The sequence below is a fragment of the Delphinapterus leucas genome, unplaced genomic scaffold (genome assembly GCF_059928025.1).
Source record: "Delphinapterus leucas isolate spDelLeu-1000000601 "Yukka" unplaced genomic scaffold, BTC_Dleu_Yukka2 spDelLeu_asBTCV2_sq74, whole genome shotgun sequence".
Lineage (NCBI taxonomy): Eukaryota > Metazoa > Chordata > Mammalia > Artiodactyla > Monodontidae > Delphinapterus > Delphinapterus leucas.
This window is the reverse complement of record NW_028322283.1, coordinates 506289-523292: the sequence shown is the minus strand read 5'-3', so window position 1 is coordinate 523292 and position 17004 is coordinate 506289. Positions and strand designations below refer to the sequence as shown.

Sequence of the window (17004 nt, the reverse complement as noted above, 5' to 3'; positions counted from 1 at the left end):
TTGGGGACTGTGTTTGGGGTCTCCTTTTCGCAGGCTGCTGATTCGTTGCTCCCGTTGTTTTTGGTGTCTGCCCCCAGTGGCTAAGGTTGGTTCAGTGGGTTGTGTAGGCTTTCTGGTGGAGGGGACTGGTGCCTGTGTTCTGGTGGGTGCGTCTGGATCTTGTCTTTCTGGTTGACAGGTCTGCATCCGGTGGTGTGTTTTGGGGTGTCTGTGGCCTTATTTTGATTTTAGGCAGCCTCTCTGCTAATGGATGGGCCTGCATTCCTGTCTTGCTAGTTGTTTGGCATGGGATATCCAGCACTGGATCTTGCTGGTCTCTGAGTGGAGCTGGGTCTTAGCGTTGAGACGGATATCCCTGGGAGGCTTTCGCTGTTTGATATTACAAGGTGCCGGAGGTCTCTGGTAGACCAATGTCCTGAACTCAGCTCTCCCACCTCAGAAGCACAGGCCTGACACCCGGCTGGAGCACCAAGACCCTGTCAGCCACATGGCTGGGGGTGAGGGCAAGAGGTAGCTTTGGTACACCTCAAAGACCACCAATGAGATTCACTGACCATTTTCTCTCCAGAAGTGAAGAAAACAAAATTCAGTTTTTGGCTAGTCAGCACTTTGGTAGCCAGCCTCTAAGATGGCCCTAATTATCCCCTAATTATCTCCCAGTCTTCATGTACCTGTGTGGCTCCTCGCACTTGAAAAGGGCTGACTGTTAAACTAATAAGAAATTGCAGAAATGACAAAGTGAAGCATCCAAAATTATAAAAGACATTGCAGCTTCTGCTTTGGTTTCTGCTAGATCACTCATCCTGGGGTAAGCCAGCTGCCATGTCATGAGGACACTCAAGCAGACCTAAGGAGAGATCCATGTGGCAAGGAACTGAGGCCTCTTACCTACAGCCACGTGAGTGAGTCATCTCAGAATTCAGAAGATTTAATTTTATTTATTTTTGGTTGTGTTGGGTCTTCATTGCTGCACATGTTTTCTCTAGTTGTGTCAAGCAGGGCTTTCATCGTTGTGGTGCACGGACTTCTCCTTGTGGTCGTTTCTCTTGTTGTGGAGTATGGGCTCTAGGTGCATGGGCTTCAGTAGTTGTGTCATGCAGACTCAATAGTTGTTGCTTGCTGGCTCTAGAGCGCAGGCTCAGTAGTTGTGGCACACGGGTTTAGTTGCTCTGCAGCATGTGGGATCTTCCCAGACCAGGGATTGAACCCCTGTCCCCTGCATTGGCAGGCAAATTCTTACCCACTGTGCCACCAGGGAAGTCCATTGTGCTCTTTTTTAAACCTAGTCTGTTTTCATTATTTTCTATCTTAACAATTCTGTATTAAATAAAAACATAATAATACTCCTTTCTACCCCTCCTGTTTGAGGATTATATATGAAGAAGTATGTCTTATTTATTAATCTCAAATTTTCACCTTTTAAGGAGTAATCACAGTGTCAAGTATTTAATACCTTTCAGTTCCACCTTGAAAAGCATGGATATTAAAGTGCTAATATAATTACCTTCCCTAGTCTATCGTTTTTACTTTTTGTTATGTATAAAAAACAACTAAAAACATGCATGGTTTGTAAGGAAATGACAAATTTCAGAAAATTCAGAATCTGAATACACTATACATAGCTTCTAGATAAAGACACAGAAAATTGCCAGATACTCAGAGGCCCCCTGGTCCCATTCTAGTGACTCCCCTTAAGGTTTAAGATTGTTCTTGTATCTAAGAAAAAGATCATGTTACCTGTATTTTGTAGTTTATATAAATGTTATGGCACAGTAAAATCACTTTTGGATTCGGCTTTTTTATTTTATATTGCTTGTGAATATGCCTGTATGGTTTCCTGTTGTGATCATGCATTGCCACTGTTGCATAGGATTTCATAGTGTAAATATTTAACAATTTATTCCAATGTATATTACAATATGAGTGATTTTCAGTTTGTGTCTGTTGAGAATAGCACTGGTATATAAATTCTAGAACTTGAGCTTTGGTGGTGTGTGTATAAATTATTGTTCAGCGTACATGTAGTAGTAAAATGTTCGAGTCATAGCTTTCATGTGTTTATCTTTTTAGATATTTCTAAATATTTTCAAAACGTGTATGATTTTTCTTTTTCTTTTTTTTTTACATCTTTATTGGAGTATAATTGCTTCACAATGGTGTATTAGTTTCTGCTTTATAACAAAGCAAATCAGTTATACATATACATATGTTCCCATATCTCTTCCCTCTTGCATCTCGCTCCCTCCCACTCTCCCCATCCTACCCCTCTAAGTGGTCACAAAGCACCGAGCTGATCTCCCTGTGCTATGCGGCTGTTTCCCACTAGCTATCTATTTTACGTTTGGTAGTGTGTACATGTCCATGCCACTCTCTCGCTTTGTCACAGCTTACCCTTCCCCATCCCCATATCCTCAAGTCCATTCTCTAGTAGGTCTGTGTCTTTATTCCTGTCTTACCCCTAGGTTCTTCATGACATTTTTTTTCTTAAATTCCATGTATAGTAGGAATTCTCTAGTAGGTCTGTGTCTTTATTCCTGTCTTACCCCTAGGTTCTTCATGACATTTTTTTTCTTAAATTCCATGTATATGTGTTAGCATATGGTATTTGTCTTTCTCTTTCTGACTTACTTCACTCATTTGTATGATTTTTTATCCTCAGCAGCAGTGAATGAGATTCAAGGATTATGCACATTCTTGTCAAACTTGATAATACCTGTCATTTTCATTTGAACTTTCTGGTTGGTGAGTGATAATTAAAGGTATCACTTTTTTGCATTTAATTGACTACTAAGAAGCCAAGCATGTTTTGATATGTTTAATTAACATTCTGTACTCTCTTTTTTGAAATATCTTTTGGTATATTTTCCCCATTTTTGCTATTACATTATCTTCTAATTGAAGACTTCTTTTTTTTTTTTAACATCCGAAGACTTCTTATTTAGGAGTTTTTAATATATGCTTGCTATGAGTTCTTCTCTCTTTCTGTCTATCCTTCTCTTTCTTTAGATGAGTGTCAGTTTTTAATGTTAATAACATCTAATTTGTTATTTTCCTATTTATTTATTTAGTCTTATTTCTGTTTATTTATGTAGTCTTATTATCTGTAGCAGAACACATTATTTATTCTAAACCACAAATATGTTTTCCTTTCTTCAATAAATCTAATTATTAATCTTTAATTAACTTTCTAAACTAAATATGTTGTATCATAGTGACTATTAATTTTTCTATGACAGCTGAAAGGTTACATTTATTCAGAAAATGTTGTATTCAGCTTTCTTTTCATTTGCTCCTACTTCTCACTGATTCACAGAGGTAAACATCACTTCATCCATGGGTTTGACTTTTCTCTGATTTCTCATGGTCATTCTTACTAATTCGTCTGGCCTCCTGAAATCTTTCGCAATCCCATTATTCCACAGAAGCAAAAACCTTCCTTGGGTTTTTTTCCTCAGAAGATTGATTATTCCCACATTTTAAATGGGAGATTGCAATAAGTTAGGAGAAAATGCCACAAGGGTCTCTCTCTTTTTTTTTTTCACATCTTGTAACAGACTCTGCTTGCACTCTGTGTTCAAAGATTTTTGTACAACACATTGATGGAAGATGCCAGTTGTTTCTCTCTTTGGGGAAAAAGAAGATTAATTACCTGACAAATAAAATAAAGACAGTGTCTTGCTCTGCTCAAATGTTGGACAGGATTGCTTGCATCCTAATTTAAAAGTTTCAGGTGACTGAAGCTTAAGATCCCTAAGCTTTAATCCATACTTGCACCATGCACAGCACCCAACAGGACTGCTTTACGTAACCCCATGAGACATTTGTGTGCAAGTGGAACAGATAAAAATATAAAACTATTGCTGTCTTTTTGTGTCATAAAAATGATTTTTTGTCTCATGTAAAATATTTTTTTCTAAAATCCAAAAATGTGTCAGGCTAAAATATTGGAATTTCAAATATGGTAAATCTAAGACCCTTCAAATTTTTTTCCAGTTTTGTTGATGATGGGATGCCGTCAGAGATATGACTTCATTAAACACAATAGGTTAGATTTCTTCATAGTCCTGATTGGGGAATATGAAAATAATCCCTGGAAAAATCTGGACATTTTCTAGTTCTCAAGTATTGGTTAAGATGGTAGAAAGGGCACTTCATTGTCCTATATGTGAATGCAGATCAATTGAGAGAGGTGGGGATAAAACAAGCAGCCTAATTATCCTTTATATTTGTTGTACTACTAGTAGAAAGAGGAAGGCTCAACATGTCACCATGGTTGATATAGCAAATAAGCTGCTTGAAACTACACAGAAATATACCTGCTTGTATTTTCTGTTCAGTTACCCTCTCTTTTGGTGTGCCCTGATACCTCCCTCAACTTATGTACCAACTCCAGCAGCATTAAGCAGAAATCCAAAGAAATCTATTCTTTGGAATTATGAGGAAGGGAAGACTCGAAAATTTTATAGCATGCTCTATACAAGTATACACGTCACCATCCTTATCTATGTCATGCCATGCCTGGAGGGTCAGTAGGTTCAGGGGATTCTGGAAGCACCAATGTCTGTGGGGTTAATCACAGCTGCATTCATGGGCAGTAAAAGAGAAGGGCCTTATTTTGGTCACTTTCTCAATGCTAGTAGCTACAAAAAGAAGAGGAGAGCAGACATCTTAGGGAGAAGAGCCAACATTAAATGAAATGTCCTAATTACTCTAGGCAACCTCTTATGATAGCTTCCCATAGCTCCTCAAATCCCTACGCACTTGCACAAGGGATAGTGTAATATTACTGGAGCGTGTGACTGCAGATTAACATTATTTTTGTTGAAAAAAATGAAAGTAGGTTCAAGTGATATGGTTTGAAAAGGGTTCACAGTGCGAGGGAAACTACTGCAACAATGTGGACAGAACCGTTTGGATGGATTCATCATGTTTTTGTTTTTGTTTTTTTGCTGCTTCAGAATCTGTAGTAGAGATTGGTGTGTTCCATGATGCATTCCCACTTCTTATAAGTTTTAGATGGAATACCCCGTTAGGAAGAAGTGCACGTAAGGAAGATTAGTGAGTCAAACTCCTCTGCCCTCTGTCAGCAGTGGGTGCAAAGGGATTTACACCAAGTGCTTTCATCCTTTGACATGATAAGTTTTCACTATATAAATGATGTTTTGTTTGTTTGCAGGTCAGGAGCCTTGGTCTCAATATCCCTGTTTAAAAAGTGTTATCACATGTCTGACAGAAAGAATTGCTGATGATACTGGAAAAAATTGAGAGTTATCCTTAACAATTAAGGGTTTTGTAGCAACATGGATGGACCTAGAGATTGTTATACTGAGTGAAGCAAGTCAGACACAGAAAGACAGATATCATTTGATATTGCTTATATGAGGAATCTAAAAAAGAAAAGAAAGGTACAAATGAACTTATTTACACAACAGAAATAGAGTCATGGATATAGAAAACAAGCTTATGGTTACCAGGGGATAAGTGGGGAAGGGATAAATTGGGAGATTGGGACTGACCTATACACAATAGTATATATAAAATAGATAAGTATTGATAAGGCCCTGCTTTATAGCACAGGGAACTCTACTCAATGTTGTGTACTGGCATATATGGGAAAAGAATCTTAAAAAAAAGAACAAGGGTTTTGGGAGTATATAATAAATATAAATGTGCAAACCTTTAACATGAAAGGAAAAATCAGTTAACTCTGTGGTCCCTGTTATGGTGTAAACATTTTGTACCTCTAATTTTAAAATTTTGAAACCCAGCTCCCATGTTGATGGTATTAGGAGGTGGAGCTTTTGGGAGGTGATTAGGTCATGAGGCCAGAGACCTCAAACATGGGATCAGTGACCTAATAAATGTAGCACACAAATCTCATGCCCATCACATGATTTCATTGCCAAGCGTGCGGGCTTCTCATTGGGTGGCTTCTCTTGTTGCAGAGCATGGGCTCTAGGTGTGCAGGTTTCAGTAGTTGTGGCACACGGGCTCAGTAGCTGTGGCCTGTGGTCTCTAGAGTACAGGCTCAGTATTTGTGGTGCATGGGGGCTTAGTTGTTCCATGGCATGTGGGATCTTCCAGGACCAGGGCTCCAACCTGTGTCCGCTTTATTGGTAGGCAGATTCTTAACCACTGCGCCACCAGTGAATCCCCTGGTAACTTGTTCTTGAAAATTTTCAGCCTCAGCAATTATGAGAAAACAAAAATATTCTGTTATTTATAAAATACCAAGTCCCTCGTATTTTGTTTTAGCAGTCAAAGAGCTGGCTGAGGAGAAACATCTGTGAGCTTGAAGACATATCAAGAGAAACCTTTAAATCTCAAAAGAAAAGAGAAAATGGGCAGGAAAGAAATCAACAGATCAGAGTAATCAATAATTGTGGAACAATGAAAATGCTGTGACCTATACATAATGGGTATAGCAGGAGGAGAATAAAGATAGCAAAGAACAGAAAATATTTTTTAAAAATGACTGAGAATCTCCCCCAAATGAATGTCTGATACTAAATCCACAGCATCCAAACTTAGAGGAACATATGAATAGTAAATAAAACTGACCAATATCTCTCAGGAACATCAATGTAAAAATCCTCAACAAAATATTAACAAATCGAATCCAACAATATTTTGAGAGAATTTTATATCATGAATGAGAGGGAATAATCCCAACTATGCAAGGCTGGTTCAACATTCTAAAATCAAATAATTATATCCATCATATCAACACCCTAAAGACAATCGTTAGCATATCAATAGATTCAGAAGACCTTTGAAAAAATCTAACACTCATTCTTCATAAAAACTCTCAGTTAAAGAAATAGACTGGTGCTTTCTCAAGTTGATAACAAAGATCTAGAGGAAACTTTTATCTGACATCATGATTAATGGTCAAAAACATGAAGCTTTTCCACTAAGTTCAGGTAAAAGCAAGGATGTTCCCTCTCATGACTCCTTTTCCATATTTTACTCCAAGTCCTTGGTAATGCAATAAGGCACGAAAATAAATAAAACAAATACAGATTGGGTAGAAAAAAATGAAAGCAGCCTAAATAAGATGTGGACCAATATACTTTACGGACACCTCACCAAAGAAAATAGACACTATGCATATAAGTATACAGAAGAATAATTCAGATTACATGCTGCCATCAAAAAGCAAATTAACAATATATTTACATAAGATTTTAGCCATTAGAATGGCTAAAATGTGAACAATGACAAGAACAAATTCTGTAGGGGATGTGGAACAATAGGAAATGTCATTTGTTATTGGTGGAAATGAAAAATAATACACCTACTTTGGTAGTCTGATTGACACTTGCTATAATATTGAACATTCCCTTACTGTACAATCCGGCAAGTGTTCTCATGGATATTTACTGAAAGTAGTTTAAAACATACTTCCAGACGAAAACCTGCATATGGATGTTTATAGCACCTAAGTCAATATTGCCAAAATGTGAATGAAACTAATGTGTCCTCCAATAGGTGAATGAAATGATACAGTATTAATATATTCTGTGAATGGGATAATATTGAGCACTAAAAAAGTAAGCTATCAAGCCATAAAAATATGTGGGAATTCTTTTTTTCTTTTGAAATATAGGTGATTTTCTTTATTTTGTAATTTAAATTTTCTTGGAGTATAGTTGATTTACAACGTTGTGTTCATTTCAGCTGCACAGCAAGTGATTCAGTTACACATATGCATATATTCATTCTTTTTCAGATTCTTTTCTGATAAAGGTATTCCCAGAATATTGAGTAGAGTTCTCTGTGCTATACAGTAGGTCCTTGTTGCTTATCTATGTTATATATAGCAGTATTCGTATGTTTCCCCCAAGTTCCTGATTTATCCCTACCATCCACCTTTCCCCTTTGGTAACCATAAGTTTGTTTTCCAAGTCTGTGAGTCTGCCTGTGTTTTGTAAGTTAGTTCATTTGTATCAATTTTTAGGTTCCACCTAGAAGTGATATCATACAATATTTGTCTTACTGCGTCTGACTTACTTCACTTAGTACAATCATCTCTAGGTCCATCCATGTTACTGCAATTGGCATTATTTTCTTCTATTTTATGGCTGTGTTATATTCCATTATATATATGTATCACATATCCTTTACCTATATTCATATGTTGATGGACATTTTGGTTGCTTCCATGTCTTCGCTATTGTAAAGAGTGTTGCAGTGAACATTGGGGAAGATGTGTCTTTTCGATTTATGGTTTCCTCCAGATATGCGCACAGGAGTGAACTTGCTGGATCATCTGGTAGCTCTATTTTATTTTATTTTATTTCATTTCATTTCAATTTCAATTTTTTTGGAGTATAGTTGATTTACCATCATGTTGTGTTACTTTCTGCTGCACAGCAGAGTGAAGCAGTTATACATATATCCAATCCCTTTTGGATTCCTTTCCCATACAGGTCATTACATAGTATTGAGTAGAGTTCACTGTGCTATACAGTAGGCCCTTATTTGATATCTCTTTTATATGTAGTGGCGTGTATATGTTAATCCCAATTTCCAGTTTATCCCTCCTGCCTCCCCTTACTCTGGTAACCTCCATTCTGTGCCCCATAGTGGCTGTTACCAGTTGGCATTGCCACTAGTAACGTAGTATTGGTGGCACAGTGGTTAAGAATCCGCCTGCCAGTGCACAGGACACAGGTTCGAGCCCTGGCCCTGGAAGATCCCACGCACTGCAGAGCAACTAAGCCTGTGCACCACAACTACTGAGTCTGTGCTCTAGAGCCCACGAGCCACAACTACTGAGCTCACGTGCCACAACTACTGAAGCCTGTGTGCCTAGAGCCTGTGCTCCACAACAAGAGAAGCCACCGCAAACAGAAGGCTGCGTACCACAACGATGAGTAGCCCCCGCTTGCTGCAACTATAGAGAAGCCGCACGCAGCAACGATGACCCAACACAGATTAAAAAATAATAAGTAGTAGGTTTCTCTTTTTTCCACACCCTCTGAAGCATTTCTTGTTTCGAGACATTGTGAGGATGGCTATTCTGAGTGGTTCCAGGTGATACTTCTTTGTACATCTGATTTGCATTTGTCTAACATAAAGCAATGGTGAGCACCTTCATATGTGCTGTTTTTTTTTTGAACAGTGTGAGTAAAATTTACCCCTTGAAAAAGGGTTATTGAAAGGTTGCCTTGTTTTGAAGTCTATTTCGATTACCTACCCCAAGACATTTTTTGAGGGCTGTTGCCATTTACAGCTCCCCAGGCATTGTGAATGTGAAGTGCCTATAAGGTCCAGTTTTAGAATTGTTGTTATGGGAAACAGAATGCGGCAGGATTTCTACTGTCCCTCTCTGGTTACTGACACAACCTTAGATGTAGGGAAAGTCCTGTTCCTGGGTTTTAAATTAGAGTGGAATGTGCCTGACCAAACATTTAAGGGCTTCTGTCCCATTCCTTCTTCCCCGTTACCCTTCATCCCCCGAACTAGTATATACCCCTGCAAAATCACCTGTTGAGGGTGCTGTCTTGTAGAGTGGGATGACCCTAATGAAGGAGTCGGGAGGTCGGAACCTAAACACGAGGATATGTTCAGACCAGGTGATTTTCCAAATGTCATCCAGCCCAGAGAGTCCACCATCCTTTGTGTGTCAGAGGGTTGGTTTACTAGTATGAGGGCACACTTAGATCTGGAGATTGTGATCCCATGCAGAGGGGACCAGGTACTACATGTTCAAGGGGTCGAATTAGCTGGCATATCCTCCCGAGGTCCTTAGGCCCACAACAGTCCAGCCTTGGGACCAAATTGTGTCTGTGTCCAGGGATGTGACACTAGCACGTTAACTGAGACTAAACGAATTTAGTGATCATTTTTCTTTTCTATAATTCAATTTTAAATTTATAGTGGAGTATAGTTGATTTACCATGTTGTGTTCCCTTTTGATATACACCAACATGATTCACTTATACAGAGATGACTATATATTCTTTCTGGAATTATTTTCCCATTGAGGTTACTAAAGGGTGTTCAGAAGAGTTCCAAGTGCTCTACAGCAGGTCCATGTTGATTACAAATTTTCTCTCTGTAAATATGTATATACTAACTCCAACCTCATGATTTATGCCTCCAACACACCTTTCCAGTTTGGTAACCATAAGTTTGTGTTCTAAGTCTGGGACTCTGTTTCTGTGTTGTAAGATAGTATCTTTGTATCAATTGTTAGATTCCACCGATAAGTAATATCATATGATATTTATCATTGTCTGATTTATGACACTTAGTATGAATGTATCTGTGTCCTTCCGAGTGGCTGCAAATGGCCTTATTCCATTCATTTAATGGCTGAGTAATATTCCATTGTACATATCTGCCATAATTTCTTCATCCAGTCTTCCTTCCAAGGACGTTTAGGTAGCTACCAAGTAGAGGCTTTTGTAAACAGGGCTGCATAAATTTTGGAGTGCATGGGTCCTGTCAATTTACGTTTTTTCCAACATACAGGCCCAGGAGTGGAAGCGCCATATGCTCTGAAGCTCTGTTTTTGAGATTTTTAAGGAATCACCACCCATTTCTCTACAGTGGCTGTAATCAATTTACATTCCCACCATCAGCTTGTCAGGGTTCCCTTTTCTCCACGCCCTGTCCTGCATTTCAGGTTTTACATTTTGTGAGCTTGGCCATTCTGACTGGTGCGAAGTGATACCTCTTTGTAGTATTAATTTACATTACCCTCCTGTTTTGTTGGCCAAAAATGGAGTAAGGGTTTTTCCTGAATATATTAAAGAATAACACATACGGCCTTTTTGGCAAACTGCATCATTGGCGATGTTCAGCAGCTTTGCATATGCTTTAATGGCGAGTGCAAACTACCTCTTGAAATCCCTTTCCTGCAATTCTGCCTTGCTACAAGGCCTTTATGAATACTTGGCTCAAGAAATGACTCCATTAGAGGTGTCAGTTACAACCCTGCATGTTTGTGAATTGCAGTGCCCCTGAGCACCAGTTTTCAACCTCTTGTTTAGGGAAGCAGCCACAAAGGGGCAGGATTTCTACAGACCCATTCCGGTTACTGGGGCACCTGAAGGATAGGGAAATTCTTATTCCAGATTAGGAAACTAGAGTGGCATATGTCTGTCCAAACATCTAGGGCTTGTGTCTCATTCCATCCCCCCATTCCCCTTCTTCTCACAGAAAATTCCAAGCTGTGCAAAACCGGCTGTTGAGTGTGCTGCCTTTCCAAAGTGGGGAGACTCTAAGGAAAGGAGCTGGGGAACCCGAATACCAGGAGAAGTGGAGATGAGGTGACTTTCCCAAACTCTTCCTGAACAGACAGTGTACCATCCTCTGGATGTCCCATTCATGTTTTAGCTGTAGGAAGTGTCCCCTGCACCTGGAGATGCGGGACCCATGGAATGGGGGCCAGGCAATATTACTCTAAAAGTGCTGCATTTGCTGTCCCATCCTCACCAAGCCTCTCAGGCCCAGGAGTGTAGAGCCTTACGTCCCATCCAGCTGTGTGTCTAGACGTGTTCAGTCCAGGTTGCATCACAGCCCTTGAACAAATTTTGTAAGAATTTGTCTCTCTCTCACTGTCTTTTTTTTTGTTCTTGTTATTTAATTTTATAATAGGGTATAGCTGATTTTCAATACTGCCTTTCTTCCTGTTCTACATCTATCCACTTGATTCACTTAAAGAGAGACATCAATAAATTTTTTAAGGATTCTTACCAGTCTTATATATCCTTTTCCGGTGACAACAGTGTGCTGAGTCCAGCTCTTTGAGATATACAGTAGGTCCTGTCGATTACCTATTTTGTATATGGAACCGTATCTATGCTAATTCCATCCTCCTCATTTATGCATCACCCCACCCCACCGTTCTCCTTTAGCAGCCATAAGTGTGTTTCCTAAATGTGTGACTCTGTTTCTGTTTTGTAATTGAGTTCATGTGTAGCCATTTTTAGATACCATCTATAAGTGATACTTTATGATAAGTCTCTTTTTATGTCTGACTTATGTCACATAGAATGATCGTACCTCCACGAGTTGCTGCAACTGGCCTTATTTCACTGATTTAATTGCTCAGTAATATTCCATTGTAAATAAGTACCACATCTTCTTTATCCATTTTTTACTTCGAAGGACATGTAAGTTGTACCCAAGTCGAGGCATTTCTAAACAGAGTAACACTAAACGTAGCAGTGCCTGTGTCCTGTCGATGTTTGGTTTTCCCAAGATATACGCCCAAGAGTGGAAGTGCCATATGCTCTGTAGTTCTTCATTTTAGATGTTTTAGGAAACACCATACACTTCTCCAGAGTGGCCGTGCCTATTTACATTCCCCCCATCAACTTAACAAGGCTCCCTTTTCTCCATGGCCTGTGCTGCATTTCTGGTTTTACACTTTTCCAGGATGGCGCTTTTGACGAATGTGTAGTGAGACTTCTTTGTAGTGCTGATTTGCATTTGGTGCTTGTTTGCATGGCCAAAAAGAGCGTATGCGTTTTTCCTGAATATATTTATTTTTATGATGGTGTTTAGCTGATTTCCACTGCTGTTTATGCTGTGTTACACGCACTTGATTCACTTACAGAGAGATATAAATAAATACTTTTTAAGATTCTTAATAGTCAGATATATTCCTCGGCGGTGAATAGGGTATGTTGAGTCCAGTTCATTGAGCAATGAGTATGTCTTCACTATTACATATTTGGTTTATGGAACAGTATCTGTGCTAATTTCAAACTCTACTTTTATGCTTCACCCCACCTCATCTTTCCCCTTAAGCAGGCGTAAGTGTGTTTTCTAAATGTGTGGCTCTTTTCTGTTTTGTAATTCAGTTCATGTGTAGCCAAGTTTACATTCCCTCTATTAGTGATATCTCATGATAAGTTTCTTTTTCTGTGCGACTTATTTCACTTAGAATCATCGTACCTGAATCCACTCATTATGCTGCTACTGGCCTTATGAAGTTGATTTCATGGCTGAGTGATATTCCATTGTACGTAAGTACTACAACTTTTTTACGCATTTTTCTCTTTCCTGGGATTTTTAAGTTGTACCGAAGTCGAGGTTTTTGTAAGCACAGCAGCCCTAAACTTTGGGGTGGTGGTGTCTTGTTGATTTTTAGTTTTCCCAAGATATATGCCTGTGAGTGGAAGTGCACTGTACTCTGTTGCTCTGTTTTTAGGATGTTTCAGGAAACACCATACACTTCTCCAGAGTGGCTGTTGGCAATTTACCTCCCGCCCATCAGGGTAACAAGGCTCCCCGTTCTCCATGGCCTGTCCTGCCTCTCTGTTTTTTACACTTTTTTCAGATAACCCTTTGGACCGGTTAGAAGTGAGATGTTTTTGTAGTGTGGTTTTGCATTGCCAACTTGCTTGCGTGGTTGGCCAAAAAGGGCGTATGCGGTTTTTCCTGAATATATTCAGGAAAAAACGCATACGCCCTTTTTGGCCAACTGCATCATTGTCGAAGTTCTGCCGCTTTTCATGTGCTTTAAAGGAGACTCCAATCTACCTCTTGAAGGCTGTTTCCTGCAATTTTGCCTTGGTTTCAAATCCACTTCTTTGCCTTACCTCAATATATTTTTCGACGATAGTTGTCCTTTATAACTCTGCAGGTTTGTGAATTGCAGTGCCCCTGAGCTCCATTTTTCAACTCGGTTTTTTGTGAGCTGGCCACAAAACCACAGGATTGCTTCAGGCCCTATTCTGGTTCCAGGGCGGCAGGCTGAGCCTTTGGTTAATTCTTCTTCCTGATGGGAAATTAGAGTGACATGTTCCCGTCCAAACACCTACAGCTATTCTCTCATTGGTTCCCCCTCATCCCATTCATCCTCCGCACTAACTGCAGGTTGTGCGAAACAGGAGGTTAAAAGCGCTGACTCTCCTAATGGGGAGATTTTCAGTAAAGCAGCTGGAATGGCGATCCTGAGTTCTAGGAGAGGAAAAATGAGGTGCGTTTTAGATACCGATCCCGATCACGCGGTGTACCATGCTTTGTGTTTCCCATGCATGTTTTAGCTGTAGGAAGATGAGAGTTGGGACCCATGGAATGGGGGCACGCAGTTTTGCTTTAAAGGGTCTGCATTTCCTCACCCAAACTCACCAATCCTCTTAGCCCCAAGTGTCCAGCCTTATGTCTCATCCAGCTGTGGGTGTAGATATGGTCAATCCAGGGTGCATCACAGCCCCTGAACGAATTTTGTAAGAATTTCTCTCTCTGTCACTGTATTTGTGTTTTTCTTTTCTTTGAAATTTATTTTTATAATGGGGTTTAGCTGATTTTCACTGCTCTGTTTATGCCGCTCTACACACCCTTGATTCCCTTACAGAGACACACAGGTTTTAAGATTTTTACTAAGCAGATATATTCCTGTGCGGTGCATAGGGGGTGTTGAGTCCAGTTCATTGAGCAAAGCGTAGGTCTTGTCTATTACATATTTGGTTTATGGAATGGTATCTGTGTTAATTTCAAACTCTGGTTGTATTCATCACCCCACCTCACCTTTCCCCTTAAGCAGGCATAAGTGCTTTTCCTAAATGTGTGACTCTGTTCTGTTTTGTAATTCACCTCATGTGTAGCCATGTTTACATTCCCTCTATAAGTGATATCTTATGATAAGTTTCTTTTTCTCTGTGAATTATTTCACTTAGAATCATCGTACCTAAATCCACTCTTATGCTGCTGCTGGCCTTATTACATTGATTTCATGGCTGAGTGATATTCCATTGTACATAAGTACCACAACTTGTTTATCCATTTTTCTCTTTCCTGGGATATTTAAGGTGTACCGAAGTCAAGGTTTTTGTAAACAGAGCAGCCCTAAACTTTGGGGTGGCTGTGTCTTTTTGATTTTTAGTTTTCCCAAGATATATGCCCATGAGTGAAAGTGCCCTGTACTCTGTAGCTCTGTGTTTTAAATGTTTCAGGAAACACCATACACTTCTCCAGAGTAGCTGTTGGCGACTTACATCCCGCCCATCAGGGTAACAAGGCTCCCTGTTCTCTATGGCCTGTCCTGCCTCTGTGGTTTTTGTACTTTTTTCGGATGGCCCTTTGGATCTGTGGTAAGTGAGACTTCTTTGTAGTGCGGATTTACATTGCCTGCTTGCTTGGTTGGCCAAAAAGTGCGTATGCTTTTTTTCCTGAATATTTTCAGGAAATATATATATATATATATATATATGTATATGTATATACATACATATATATATGTATATATATATGTATGTATGTATCTATATGTTATATATATATATATATATTAGTTTCAGGTTACAAAAATATATGTATTTTCTTGGTGGCTGCAGCAGAAGCGTTAGCATTTCATGCTCATCTCTGTTGTCTGTGCCATTAGCTGCGGCTTGCGCCCGTCTCTGGAGCTCATTTATGTTGTGCTCTGCCTCTGTGGGCTGACAGTGGAGGAATCCTGTCTCCTCGTTCACCCTGAAACAGTGGTGTCTTGCCTCTTGGGCAGTTCCAGACTTTTTCCCGGACTCCCTCCTGGCTGGCTGTGGCGCACTAGCCCCCTTCAGGCTGTGTTCCTGCAGCCAACCCCAGTCCTCTCCTTGGGATCTGACCTCCAATTCCTGAGCCTCAGCTCCCAGCCCCCATCCACCATGGCAGGTGAGCAGACATGCCTCTCAGGCTGTTGAGTGGTGGTCGGCACCGATACCCTGTGCGGGAATCTCTCTGCTTTGCCCTCTGCACCCCTGTTGCTGCGCTCTCCTCTGTGGCTTTGAGACTCCCCCCCTGCCCACCCCCATCTCCAACAGTGAGGGGGTTTCCTAATGTGTGGAAACTTTTCCTCCTTCACAGCTCCCTCCCAAAGGTGCAGGTCCCATCCCTATTCTTTTGACTCTGTTTTTTCTTTTTTCTTTTGTCCTACCCAGGTACGTGGGGAGTTTTTTGCCTTTTGGGAAGTCTGAGGTCTTCTTCCAGTGTTCAGTAGGTGTCCTGTAGGAGTTGTTCCACATTTAGTTGTATTTTTGACGTATTTGTGGGGAGGAAGGTGATCTCCACGTCTTACTCTTCCACCATCTTGAAGGTCCCCCCTCTTCTGTGCGTGTTTTTAAAAATAAATATTAGAGAGAATGAACCAACAAATTATTTTCTAATAATTCTCTATTTGCACAGTATTTCAAATCGTATCCATCATTTTCAGATGTTTAATTACTGTTCTATAAAAGTATGAGTAGAGGATGCAGATGCTTCTTTGTTTCTAAAGAATTTGAGAGAAAATAAGTAATTTAATGCTAAGTAGAGAAAATTTAGGAGTAAAAGTTAAGAGTTCTGAGTTTTGGCAAAATGCACAGTCATGTAACTGCCATCACAATGAAGATATGTGACAGCTTTGTCATCTCTCAGATTTCCCTCGCGGCCTTTGTATCTTTCACTTAGCAAAATACGTATAAGATTTATCCATGATGTTGGTGTGTATCAGTAGTTCAGTTCATTTTATTGCTAAGCAGCATTCCATTGTATAGATGTACCACAGCTGGTTTCTCCATTCACCAGTGGATATTTCATTTATTTCCAGGGTAGGGGGTTATGAATAAAAAACACTAAAAATTCATGTTCAATTTTTTTGTGTAAACCAGTTTTAATTTCTCATGAGTAAATACATAGGAGTAGGACTACATGGTAATATTGTATGTGTATGTTCAATTTATTAGACTGCAAAACTTCTCTAAGGGGCTGTAACATTTTGCATTCCCATCAGTGATGTAAGAGAATTCCAAGTACATATTTGCCAGCACTTGGTACTGTATCTCATTATGGGGTTTTTTGGTTTTGTTTTTTAATTTTCTTTAATTGAGATATAATTGACATATAATGTTATATTAGTTTCAGGTTACAACTTAATGATTCAATGTATTATATATAACACGGGTCCCCAACCCCTTGTTAGGAACCGGCCTTCACAGCAGGAGGTGAGCAGCAGGTGAGAGAGCAAAGCTTCATCTGTATTTACAGCCGCTCCCTATCACTTGCATAACTGCCTGAGCTCTGCCT

General features: G+C 39.7%; 1 long non-coding RNA gene across 1 annotated transcript in view; it reads left to right on the top strand.

The window, feature by feature from the left end:
• Nucleotides 1-11864, top strand: part of LOC149743810 (uncharacterized) — a 42858-nt gene extending 30994 nt beyond the window's left edge. The window contains exon 4 of the long non-coding RNA XR_016391765.1: nt 794-11864. This is a non-coding gene — a long non-coding RNA (uncharacterized LOC149743810). The remainder of the gene's footprint in view (nt 1-793) is intronic.
• The last annotated feature ends 5140 nt before the right edge of the window (nt 11865-17004 follow it).